The following is a 13,394-nucleotide window of genomic DNA, read 5'->3' as shown; positions in this document are numbered from 1 at the left end:
GATGAGTAAAGTAGGGTAGCGATAAAGATCATTGGACATGAACCAATCTCTTAACCTAATGTAATAATGAGTCACTGAATAGCAAGAAATTCAGGAAAAAGTATGTTGTAACCAAATTTAAAGTATGAAACACCTAATCTTGATACACTTTTATAGCTTGCCCTTTACAAACTGTATGCTCATCCTATTCCGAATGCATACTTCTGTGATAATAAGAACATTTTGAAGTAATTCAAAGAGAAAAGTAGATTAAAAACTCCATTACGTTTTAAATTATGATCAAATAAATGCAGTATTTCTTCAGTAAGAAAAATCATCTTGATATTAAAACTAGTATAATAATGTATACAGATAAACAATCTTAAATTGAACCATCTGGCTTTTAATTCTTTGTTTTGCTTTAATAGTGTATCTCTCGGTTTCATGTCACAGTTGCTCAGCTTTGCTAGGTACAGCTAAAAATTACTAGGACACTCATCAAATTCTGTTCATTTAATTATGAGGTAATTTTATATTTTTTTACCCCTAGAGAGTGATAAAAAGGAGCACTGCATCTTATGACTGAGCACACATTTCCGAAGAAACTAAAATCAAAGCAAATTATCCAAACATCCTTCTCCAGACCTGACACTAATACTCCTGCACTGAGGCCAGAGAAGAGGTCAAGATGAAGCTGTATCACCTGATACTAAGGCTGAACACCCCCCCAGCTAAACCAGCATTTCTAAGTTCTCCAAAGGCTTTCAGTTTCCCAAAGACTCCATTATGAAGCACAACTTAAAATCAATGTTCTCTAAATTAGTTATTATCAGGTTGAGATTTAAAATTGTAGAAATCCAAGCAGCTAGAGGATAAAATATTATCAGTCAGTTACTCAAAGTAACATGGGCAGTGTCCGTGATATCATCTGTCTGCATTATCAAAACTGTTGCTGATTTCAGTGGAAACTAAGGAGAATAATATATGCTCCATGGATAGGGACATGCAATTAAATTATACTTCTGAAACCAAAACACATATTCTTGCCAAGTATTATTTCAAATACAGACTAAATGTTATTACAAAAGTGAACACAAAACTAGAAAATTAATTTCTAGCTGAAAATTCAAGGCTTGAAGACATGAAATCCATTTAAACAAAAACTGTTATATAAAAATGCTGAAACTGACATGGACTAACAGTTTCTAATAATCATATAACAACACTTTACCCATTGTGGTTTATATATTACTATTAGAGTATGATTGATTCCTCTTCCTGATTGATGACTTCTGATGCAGGGAATGGAAGGAAACAATTATAGAATGACAGTGAGGAAAGAAAGGAAAATGAAGACAGCACATTCTTATCCCAGGAAGCGGAATATCCAATGAACGGGTCTTGACACATGTGTGCCCTAAGCATGCATGCATGCACATACCCACACCCAAAGTTCAGGGCTAAGGATACAGAGGCACAAGGGGTTGAGAGACAACTAGGAAAGTGCGGATCTCAGAAACTGATAGTCTATATGCCATACCACCCCCACTGAACAATAACACATCAGTTTTTCCCTATGTATTTTTAAAAGTCTTCTTATTAAAAAACCCACAAACCAAAGATAAAACAGAGAAGGGAATAAAACAATGAAGCAATTAAATATAATGTGTGGCTGCTAACTAGAGTGAAAATATAGAAACAGTGTGAATTCAGTCTACCTGCCCACCTTCTATGTGCCTGGGGTTCTTGGAATAACCTCCTTACCTCCCCCCTGGAACTCACTCCCATTCACTCACCAGCAGGAAACAGCTGACTCTCACCCTGTCATACACTGATACTCCAGTATGGGTTAGGCAAGTAATACCAGATATTTCAGCTTTCTGGTTCCACAATTGTAATCTCACTATAACAAAACCTATTTTTCGGTCCTCCCTGGTGGCACAATGGGTTAAAGCACAGCACTATGAAACTATCACAGCCACTGCAGCACAAGTTCCATCCGCGGCCAGGGGGATGACCCACATGGCCTGGCAGACCTCCCCTGACCCCACACTGCTCCCCTCAGCAGTTCTCAGCACTGCTCCCATCTGCCTGTTCTGCTCCCCACTTGTCTCAGGTGAGCCCTCTTGCCACCACACCCCCTCATATCTCTGGCCTGTACCCTAGTTCTGTATGTATAAATAAATACATCTTTAAAAATCAATAAAAAATTGACCCACCCTGGTGACGCAGTAGGTTAAAGCACAGCATTAAGAAGCTAAAACCACTTGAGCATGAGTTCAATCCCTGCCCCAGGAAGATGACCACATGGCATAATAGACCTCTCTCCTGACCCACCCGCTGCTCCCCTAAGCAGTGTGCTTTGTTGATCTGCGTGTTTTGATCCACTCTGTCTCTGGTGAAGCCTCTCACTGCCCTTGCACCTCTGACCTGTACCCCAATTCTGTATGCATAAATAAATCTTAAACAAATAAAAAAATCAATCTATTTTCTCCAATACAAAAGAAGAGATAAGGAAGGTTAGAAACATGAAGAATGGATGAACAGGAAAAAAAAAAAAAAAAACAAATAAATGCCCACCATCCCTTCTAGAGAAGAAAGGTATATAGAATCTGCATAGAAGACTGGCAGGGGAAGACAACAAACTACACTTCTTCTAGAACTCTAAAGAAATGTTATTTTAGAGAAATAATATTCTGTACTTCCATTTGTTACTACAGATCCAGCAAAGAGCTATGAGCTATGCCATCCCACCTACCTGTCCTTACATCTACATTGCTGTGTTGGACACTCTGTCCATGGAGTTCCACCCCCGCCCACCACTTCCAGGGAAGTTGTGGGTATAGTGGCTCAAGACCTGGCTTTCTGCTTGACACACAAGATCCCTTCAGCAAGATCCACACCCATGGAAAGACTTAAACTCTAAGACACCTAAGTCTTTAAAAAGGTTTCTCTCTAAATGGCATTGAACAGGTGATTTGTGTGTGTGTGTGTGTGTGTGTGTGTAAGAGAGAGAGAGAGAAAAAGAAAACATAAACACATGCCTGCAAAAATCCTCAGAGAAATGGAGATACCATATTACTTAACCTGAAACAATGCTATAATCAACACTAATTAAAATAATAAGGCACTGACATAAAAAAGACTCATGGATCTATGAAACATAATTAAAAGTCTAGAAATAAATCTATGTACATATCATTATTTAATTTATGATAAAAGTCCCTTGATGATGCATTGGACAAAGGAGGATGTTTAACAAAAATGGTGATAGGAAAACTAGACAGTTACATTAAAACAATTAAGTTGGATCACTCTGATTCCTTACACAAAATTAAATTCCAAATGGATTAAAACATATACACACACAAAGACATACAACAAAATAGAGGAAAAAACATTAGTAATATGTTCTATGACATCAATGATGAAGATTTTTCATAAACTCCTAAAATAGAGAAAATTAAATAAAAATCAACAACTGGAATTACCTCAAATTAAAATGTTTTACACAGTGAAAGAAAATATAATTAAAAAGACCTTCTATGGGGGGGGGGGAATATTCACACACTACAATACACAACTGAAAAGGGGTCATATCCAAGACATAACACACACACACACAAACTTCAACAGAAAAATAAACAACCCAATAACAAGTGAGCAGAAGCTGTGAACAGAGAAATCACCAAAAAAAGGATATTCAGAAGGCCAACAGATACATGGGAAAGTGGTCATCGATGTTCCCAAGAAGAGATACAGGTCAAAACCACACTGAGGTATCACCTGCGCTGTGATGGTGGAACACAAGGACATGCAGGATCCCTTCAGCAAGATCCCTAATGAGTACTGTAGAGGATGTGGTGAAAGAGGAACCCTGCTATAACGCTGGTGGGAATTTTGGAAATCTGAAATTAGCTTTAAAAGCTAATTAAAAAAGCTAAAATGGAAATACTCTATGACCCAGCAATTCTAGGACATCTACCAAAAGAATATGAAACCACCAACATAAAGCTATATGTTCTCCAGCATGCATAGCAACATTATTTACAATAGCTGGACATGGAGGCAATCATAATCAATCTACTTTTGTTCAAAATAGCAATGTAGCAGTGCTTGTTACAGCAGTGAAAGCTCCCACTGACTCACCTCTGCAAATCAGCTACAAGTCAAGCTGGAAGGAACCAAATGGATCAGAGGACAGTATTATTCCTCTATCTTTCAGCTAAAAGAGGTTCCCCAGGAACTCCTAACTCTTAAAGGATTCTCACCTACCTAAAATTTTTAAAATATTATTTTCTACTTATTTAGGACCTATGTTTGTTTTGTTGATGGCAGAGTGGATTATATGGAACTAATTCTATCTAACAAAAACTAAAAGAAAAGAGGGTATCTCTGAAAAAAGCTACTTAAATTTTTAGCTCACTCTTGAACTACTTGTGTGGAGGGAAAGAAAGTAATCCAAGAGAAGACTGAAAAACTCAGCAAAGTATCAGTAGCCACCCAGTAAGGAAACAGAACTGGGACTCATTCAATTCTGTCATGAAAGTAATCAGATAAACATCTACATTTCAGATGAAATGTCTTATGGTCATGCCTTATGATTAACATCAAACCCTAGATTTAGGACAAACCAAATAAACCTGTTCCAAAAAGCCCAAATAAAGTCAAGGTCCACAAGTTTCAGTTGAACTGATGGTAATTTATCTGAACTTGATTTCTTAATAGTATTTAGTGAATTTGATGTCAAATCAATAGAAATGATCCAAAAGAGTAGAGAAAACACCTAATTCTAGCAAATTAATTGGAACAAAGAGGAGAGAACCTTGAACGTTTAAGACATATCAATCACACTGTTCTCTATGTAATAAAATAAAGTACTAAGCGCACGAATCACAAAATGTGATAAAGCAGTAAAAAAGAATCAGATGTACAGAAGATAAAGATGCAATTATCAGACAAAGAGCTTCATGTTTGATAAATGTGGTAAAGAATTTACAGATGAATACATTTTTCTTTCCCTCGCCACCATCCCTCCTCATATTCCCTGTTCCTTCCCCTATCTCCTCCCTCTTAACATAAGACCCTGATGGTGTTTATTAATGTCCACTTGTTTTGTAAGTTTTTACTTTATCAAATCACTTGCTATGTAAATCCCCAGTATTTATTGGTATCATTCTGACTTGCTTTGTTTGTTGCACATTATTTCCTCAAACTTCCTCCATATTTTGCTAAAAAAGGCCTTCATTTCATTTTTCCTTCTGACTGAATAATATGCCAAATGCAGATACATCCCATCCTTTTGATCCAAGCATCCACTAATGTGCATGTATAGCTGTTTCCATGTTCTACATATTGTAAGTAATGCTGCAATTAACACTTCAGACACTATAATTTTTGTTCGTGGTTTCATGTTCTTTGGATAGATGTCCAAGAGTGAGTTATTGGATCATACTGCATTTTTTTATCTTTAGGTTTTTGAAGTGAACTCAGTTTATATTCCCACCAACATTGTTGACAGTGTTCTTTCTCTGCATCCTCTCCAGCACTTGTTGGAGGTTTATTTTAATGTGTACCATTCTCTTGGATATGAGATGGTATCTCATAGTCGTTTTAACTTGCATCTGTCTTATTGGAAGCCATGAACAACATTTTCTCACATGTCTATTAGTCCTCCAGATATCTTCTTTGTGAATAGTCTGTTTAGAAATAACTGCCCATTGATTAATAGAGCTGTTTCAGTTTATTGTTGATTTGTGTGACTTTTTAGTGTATCTTGAATACCTCTTATTGGCTACATATTATAGGAATATTTTCTCATATGTATTTTCTTTGTGAAAGTAAATGATTTTTAGTTTGTCGTAATCCCAAATATGTTTGCTCCTATTTGCCTTGCCATAGGGATCAAGTCACCAAAGACATGTACTGCCAATGTTTCTTTCTCTATATTTTATAATTGTAGTTCCTCTATCTAAATCTTAATCCATTTAGGCTAATCTTTTAAGAGGTTTATGTATGTATGCATACACAACTGGGGAACAGGCCAGAGTTGTAGGGGTGCTGAGAGAATTCACAAGAGACAGAGCAGGGAGCAGAACAGGCAGACAGAGGAAGTGCACTGCTGAGGGGAGCAGCGGGCTGGTCAGGAGAGGTCTGCTGAGCCATGTATGGGCTCCAAGGTGGGGGTCACACCAGCACTGAAACAGCAGAGGCTGGCTTGCATTGGTGCACTTTAACACACTGTGCCACCAGCTCCATTTACAGCTTATTTTTATGTATAATTTAGATTTGACCCAACTTCATTCTTTTAGGTATGGCTTTCCAATTTCCCCAGTACCACTTATTAAACAGGCTCCCTTTCCCCATTATATAGTCAGTCTGTTTTATCATAGATTAGTGATGGCTATATAGGTAGATTTATTACTTGACTTGGGCTACTGATTTTTTTTCCCTTGGTTCATGTAAATATTTTTTGTGCCAATAACATTGTTGCTTTGTAGCAAAGTTTAAAATAATGTGATATCTCCATTCCTTTCCTTTTTTTCTCAAAAATTCTTTTGAGGGCCCTCCCTGATGACACAGCAGATTAAAGCACAGTACTAAGAAGCTAAAGTCACTTCAGCATGAGTTCGAGTTCCAGCCCCAGAGGTGATCCACATGGTGTGGCAGACCTCTCCTATCTCACCTGCTGCTCCCCTCAGCAGTGTACTTAGTCGATTTGCTGTTTCTGCTATCCACTCTGTCTCTAGTGAAGCCTCTCACCGCTCCTGGACCTCTGGCCTGTACCCCAGTTCTATATGCATAAATAAATAAATATTTTTAAAAAAGAAAACTCTTTTGAAGTTTGAGCTATGTTTGATACTATATAAACTTCATTAATTTTTATTCAATTTCTTTGAAAAATATTACTGGTATTTTGATGGTGATTATGTGCACTTTAGGCACAGTGGTCACTTTTATTATATCAATTTTTCCTTCATCAACATAGGATATTCTTTTCTTTATGTTGCTACATGATATATATTGTAATGATGAAAAGTAGAGAATTTTGGAAGATATCAAGAAATTCTGAATGGAAAGGAAATAATATAACAGAAATACAGTATCTGAAATAAAAAATTGAGGATAGTATCAACATGATATAAATACACTGTGGAAGAAACGATTAGTGAACTCAGTGACAAGTCAACAGAAGTTATCCCAATTGTTGCAGAAAGAAAATGACCGACAATAAATAACAGTTCCAATTATTTGAGTTATAGTCTCAAATAACATATTAGTCAGATGATTCAAGTCCCAAAAGGAAAGTAGAGAGAAAACTGGGACAGAGAAACAGCTAAAGAAATATGGCTTAATTTTTCTAAACCCTGACTTAAAATATGTCTTTGGGTCCAAGAAGCTGAGTGAACCCTAAGGAAAATTAGTATTAAAAAAAAAAAAAACCTGATGCATGAGATGTTACAGTACACTGCAGAACATTCAGGGAAGGGGGGAATGGTTGTGGTTAAGGCAACAGAAGTTTAAAGTGCTACAGGAAAAAATCAGAATTAGAATTTTAATTACAATTCTATAACAAGCAAAATTATATTTTTGTTTCTGCTTTAGTATAAGATAAAGAAAAGTTGTTACTCACACTGTAAGGGAAAAGATAGCAGGTGAAAAACTATACAATAAGGATGGGAATCTATTTGTAGTCTTGATAAAGAACTTTGCAAAACAGGATCAAGGGGACAGGGGCTTGTTACAGGAGAGATTCTTCAAAGAAAAGCTAAAATAGAACACTAGTGGTTGATATAGGCCGGACAGAAATTTCAAATTAAGAATCTAGATTTCTTTATTATGACAGATTCTGGTTTGCATTTTATGTTTGGTCATAAGAGAAAGTTGAAAGCACTTTGCTCTTATACTATCTCAGATGCATACAATACTTATTAATTAATGAGTAAGAAAATTAAAACTAAGAAAGCACTTGAGCAAAATGTCATGAAGACACTGAGTTACCTCCTTCATATAGTACAGTTAGACTGCAGAAAATAAATAAACAACAAATCCTGATGGAAGAACTGATGACCAGCACATACTAGAAGCAACATTCAGGAGAGGAACCTAACTGAGCAGTAAAAAGTCAAGGAAGTGGCCCAGAGAGGTATGGTGAAGCCTGCAAGTAGGAAGAGAATAGGCCCCAGTAGAAGTGAAAGGCCCATATCAGTGAACTCCCACAGGGACTTGGAAGCAGCCCCTAGCAAGCTGTGGGCAGGATCTGGAAGCCATCCAGACCCAAAAGAGGTCGGACAAACAGTGGATCAAGCTCTGCCAAGGCTCTGGCAGAGGCAATGGCAGGGTCTGATTGCCACTGACTTTTGGAGCCATGAACCAAAAACACTGTTCAGATTGATATTTCCATGGATGGAAGTGGAACTGGTCAGCTCTTAACCAGTAGAAGCCAGTGCATGCTTCAACTGGGTTGACACTGAGGAGATTCCAGTATTTCACAGGAAGCAGTAAAAGAGGAATCTGGGATTTTAGCCTTGAGCAGGGCATACCAGTGGCAGGGCTGTCCATTTAACCAGAAGTTCTGAGAAGTGGGGAATGGAGGTTGTGTGCAGGCAGTCTCTTCTGAAAGGAGGAGTTGGGCTGCACCTCACAGACTAAGTCCTGAGTAAAAATAATCATGGAGCAGGCATTCTGATCTGCACTTCCCATCCCAGTCCCCGGGAATTGGCACTCGCATTGTGAGGCACACTGAGAGCACAGAGGCAGCCAAGTCTCAACCCAAATGCAGAGATCAACATTACCAAAATCTGAGCCAGCCCAACCCAACTTATCCACATCAACACCTGGATCTCTCTAAGCATCTCCCCACCCTGCTAACTCAACAACTACAAAAAAAAAAAAAAAAAAAAGATCTGAGTATATAAAGAAGCTAGCACAGGTATGCGTGAATAATTAATTAATTTAGTTCAAACAAAACCACATCCACCACCTACACATAGAGTAAAATAATTTAATCTCCTATATTAGTGCTAAATAATATTTTTAAAAAATAACAAAAGAGGGAGATCTCAAGTAGCAAAATGGGTAGACAAAAAAATTAAATCCATGGAAATTCAGACAAGAGTATACATCAGAAGATGAGAACAATGCTCCAGAATCCAAACATAAAAAGGAAAATTATATCTCTCTAATTAAAACAGAGTTCAGAGCTATTAAAATGAAGAATATAAAATAAATAGAAAACTCAGAAAGGAAAGCCCCAAAACTCAGAAAAACTAATCCAAAAGAAGCAACTAATTTCAGAAAGATAAATTAATGACCTGAGAAATAAAATCAATGTGCAGAAGATAAAACTGAAACTTTAAATAATTACAGAAAGTCAGGAGGTAAGGAGCTCAAAACTTGAGATCAAGAACTCTAGAGAAAGTTATTCAAGTAGAACAGATCAAATGGAGTACTGAACATTGAAAATAGTAATGCACAAAGAAAGGACTCAAGTGAAAGAAGACATAGAAACAAGATGCAAAAAAATAACAACAGTAAGGCCATCTGAAAACTGTCTGACACCACTAAGAAAGCCAACATAAGAATAATGGGTATCCAAGATGAGAAGAAAAGGGAGACAGAGAGCCTATTTAAAGAAATAATAAAGGAAACTATTCACATCCATGATGTTAAAGAATATACCTCATTACCTAAATGGAATGAGATAGATATACCAAAACACAGTTGTGAAAGCAGCAAGAGTTCAAGACAAAGGAAGAATACTGAAGATGCAGGGGAAGTAGGGAAAACAGTTAACACACAGAAGTATTCCCCTGAGGTTTACATCAGACTTCTCAGTAGAAACTACAGTCATTAGAGAGAATGTAAAGATGCATTCAAAATACTAAAAGAGAAAAACTGTCAGGAAATAATTCTATATCCTGCAAGATTCACTTTCAGATACAGGGAAAAATAAAAGCTGTCTCAGAAAAACAAAAACTAAAGAAGTCTGCAAACACTAGAGCTCCCTACAAGAAATGTTAAAAGGCGCACTCCTAATTAAAATGAAGAAAATCCACCCCAAAAAATAAATAAATAAACAATCAGAAAACCAAAGATAAAAGAGCAATAGCAAATGTTCATCTATCAATAACTCTTCTAAATGTAAATGAACTGAACTTGCCAGTAAAAAAGAGAGTGACTGGTTGAAATTGATAACAAAACACAAGCTCTTGTTGTCTCCAGGATACCACTTTGGCTTCAAAGATAAACATAAACTAAAAGTAAATGATCAGAAAACAACCCCCCAGGCAAAACACATAAAAAGGCAGGAAAAGTCACACTTGTAGCTGATAAAATAAATTTTGATTAAAAGAGGTAACAAGAGACAGGGATGGAGTTATATAATGATTAGGAGAACCATGCATCAGAAAGATCTAACATGTGAATATACATACATACATATACACGTGTATATATTATATGTGTGTATATATGCCCCCAAACAATGCAGAACCAAAACATATAATGTAACTACTAAAAAAAATCTATAAACAGACATTGGCCACAACACAATAGTGGCTGGGGACTTCAACTCCCACCAACATCAATAGATCAACTAAACTGATAATCAACAAAGAAACAATGGCCTTAAATGAGGAGTTAGAAATTTGTAGGATATTATACTCCAAAAAAGATGAGTATACAGGCCCTCCCTGGTGGCGCAGCGGGTTAAAGCACAGCACTGAGAATCTAAAGCCACTTCCGCATGAGTTCGATTCCCGCCTGCCCCGGAGGTGACCACATGGCGTGGCAGACCTCTCCTGGCCCGCCCGCTGCTCCCCTCAGCAGTGTACTTTATCGATCTGCCTGTTCTGCTCCCCACTCTGTCTCTGGTGAAGCCTCTCGCCGCCCCTGAGCCTCTGGCCTGTACCCCAGTTCTGTATACACAAATAAATAAATCTTTTAAAAAAAAAAAAAAAGATGAGTATACATTCTTCTCAAAATGGAGATAACCATATGTTGGTCACAAAACTAATGTCAACAAATTCATGGAGACAGAATCATATCAAGTATCTTCTCCAATCACAAAGGAATAAAACTAAAAATCAACCACAAAAAAGTAAAACCCCTACTATGTGTAGGATGAACTACATGCTACTAAATGACTACTGGGTTAATAAGGAAATCAAAAAGGATTTAAAAATACCTGGAGATCAATGAAAATATAAACTAACTTACTGGATTCTCTGGGGCACAGCAAAAACAGTAAAAGAGGGCAATAATGACTCACATCAAGAAGCAACAAAGATATCTGCTAAACAAGCTACTATTGGACTTCAGAGAACAAATGAAACCAAGTGAGAAGGAAGGAAATAATAAAAATTAGAGTGGAAATACATGAAATAGAAATCAAAAATATCAATCTAAGCTAAATGAAACCAAATGCTGGCTATTTGAAAAAAATAAACAAGAAAGACAAACTGTTACCAAGATTCACTAAGATAAAAAGGGAGAAAACTCTAGAGAATCTGAAATGAAAGTGAAGCTACAATAGTAACTTCAGAAATACAGAGGATGAGACTGTAAAGAACATTCATGTCCACAAATTAGCAAATGTAGAGTGACAAATTCATAGAAACGTATGTTCTTCCCAGATTAAATCAGAAAGAGATAGAAAGCTTGAGGAGACTATTGTTTCAAAAGTCTCCAAAAACCAAAAGCCAAGGACCAGATGGATTTATTAGTAAATTCTACCAAAACTTCAAGAAAGAAATGATTTCTATCCTTCTAAATCCTTTCAAAGAATTCAGGAAGAAGGAATGAGTCTAAATGCATTTTATAGGACCAACATTAGTCTGATATCAAAAGCAGACAGGAACATCACCAACAAAGAAACTATTTATCAACATCCTGTATGAAAACATAAGCAGAAACTCAACAAACTGTTAGCAAATTGATTCAACAATACATTAAAAGGATCATATATTTTGACTAACTGGAATTTATACCAGAGATAAAAGGGTGACTCAACATAGTCAAATCAATGTGAATCAACATATCAAGAAAGACAAAAATCATACAAGCATATAAATAGATGGAAACAAGGCATTTGCAAAATTCAGCATCCATATGATAAAAACCTTAGTGAAATGCAGCTACATGGAGCATACCTCATCATAATGAAAGCCATATATGCCAAACCTAAAGACACCATCATACTCAATGACGAAAAACTATAAGCTCTTCCTCTAAGATGAGATATGACAAGGATGTCCAGTCTCACCGCTACTGTTCAACATAATACTAGAGTACTAGGCAAGAGAAAGACATTTAAAAATATCAAAATTGGAAAAGAAGTAAAAATATCACTATTTGCAGATGACATAGTAAACACAAAACACTAAAATGATTCCACTATTAGAATAGCTTAGAAATAGCTTAATAACTATTAGAAACAATAAATCAGTAAAATAACAGTCTACAAAATTGATTTATAAAAAAATTGTTGCATTTCTATGCATAAATAATGAAATCTAAGAAAAAATATTTAAAATTCAGTCCTACATACAGTAGTATCAAAAATATTAAGTACCTAGCAAGACAGATGATCTACTCAATGAAAATTGTAAGATGCTACTAAAGGTATAGAGAACACAAGGAAAGCTATTCCATACTTAACAGATGTGAAGAATTATATGTCTACATACCTATGTCCTTTATTTGTCTTCACTGTTATCTAGCAATAAATGTTCACAGAAGATAATAGTAACATTGGGCCCTTAGTACATTTAAGTGATTCTATACAAATATTTATAATAAACTTTGCAATGCATAAAATTCTCCATCTAAATTATTATATTCTGAATCACTGTAAAAACTCAGATGCTTTGAGCAAACTTCACAAATGAAACAAAGAACAAATGTCATTTTCCCCCCCAACAAAGGAAGTACTTGGCTAACTCCCACATTTGCAAGGACTCTGGCCAAAAATAACAGTAATTAGGCTTGTAACTTCATATGTATGGATCTGATCTAGTCAAGTCAAAAATAGCTTTCTGGTTATTTATCATCTGATGCTGCTGTGGTATTGGGGATACCACATATACAGATGAAGTTAGGCAAAACAGGGAAAAAAGTAAACTACAGCTGAATTTAAGAAAATAAAAAATTCTATTCAGTATATTATAGCACAGACAACCATGATGCAATTACTTCTGGTAACTACTGTATTTCTTAAACTCCCAAAAAATATACGTAAACCATCAAAACGTAATCAACACAAACAGTATTTCATAAAACTGATGGTGAGTTCCCCACCCCCGCAAGTTATCTGTTCCAATCCATCCTCAGAGGCCTCCTTTCTGAAGGAGCAATACTACTTTCCAGGATGTCACAGGCCTCTCCCCCCCCCACCCCACCCCCGCTGTGCTCAC

Source organism: Condylura cristata, unplaced genomic scaffold (assembly GCF_000260355.1).
Source record: "Condylura cristata isolate star-nosed mole 26May11 unplaced genomic scaffold, ConCri1.0 scaffold00046, whole genome shotgun sequence".
NCBI classification, from domain to species: domain Eukaryota; kingdom Metazoa; phylum Chordata; class Mammalia; order Eulipotyphla; family Talpidae; genus Condylura; species Condylura cristata.
Note: the sequence above shows the minus strand (reverse complement) of the source record.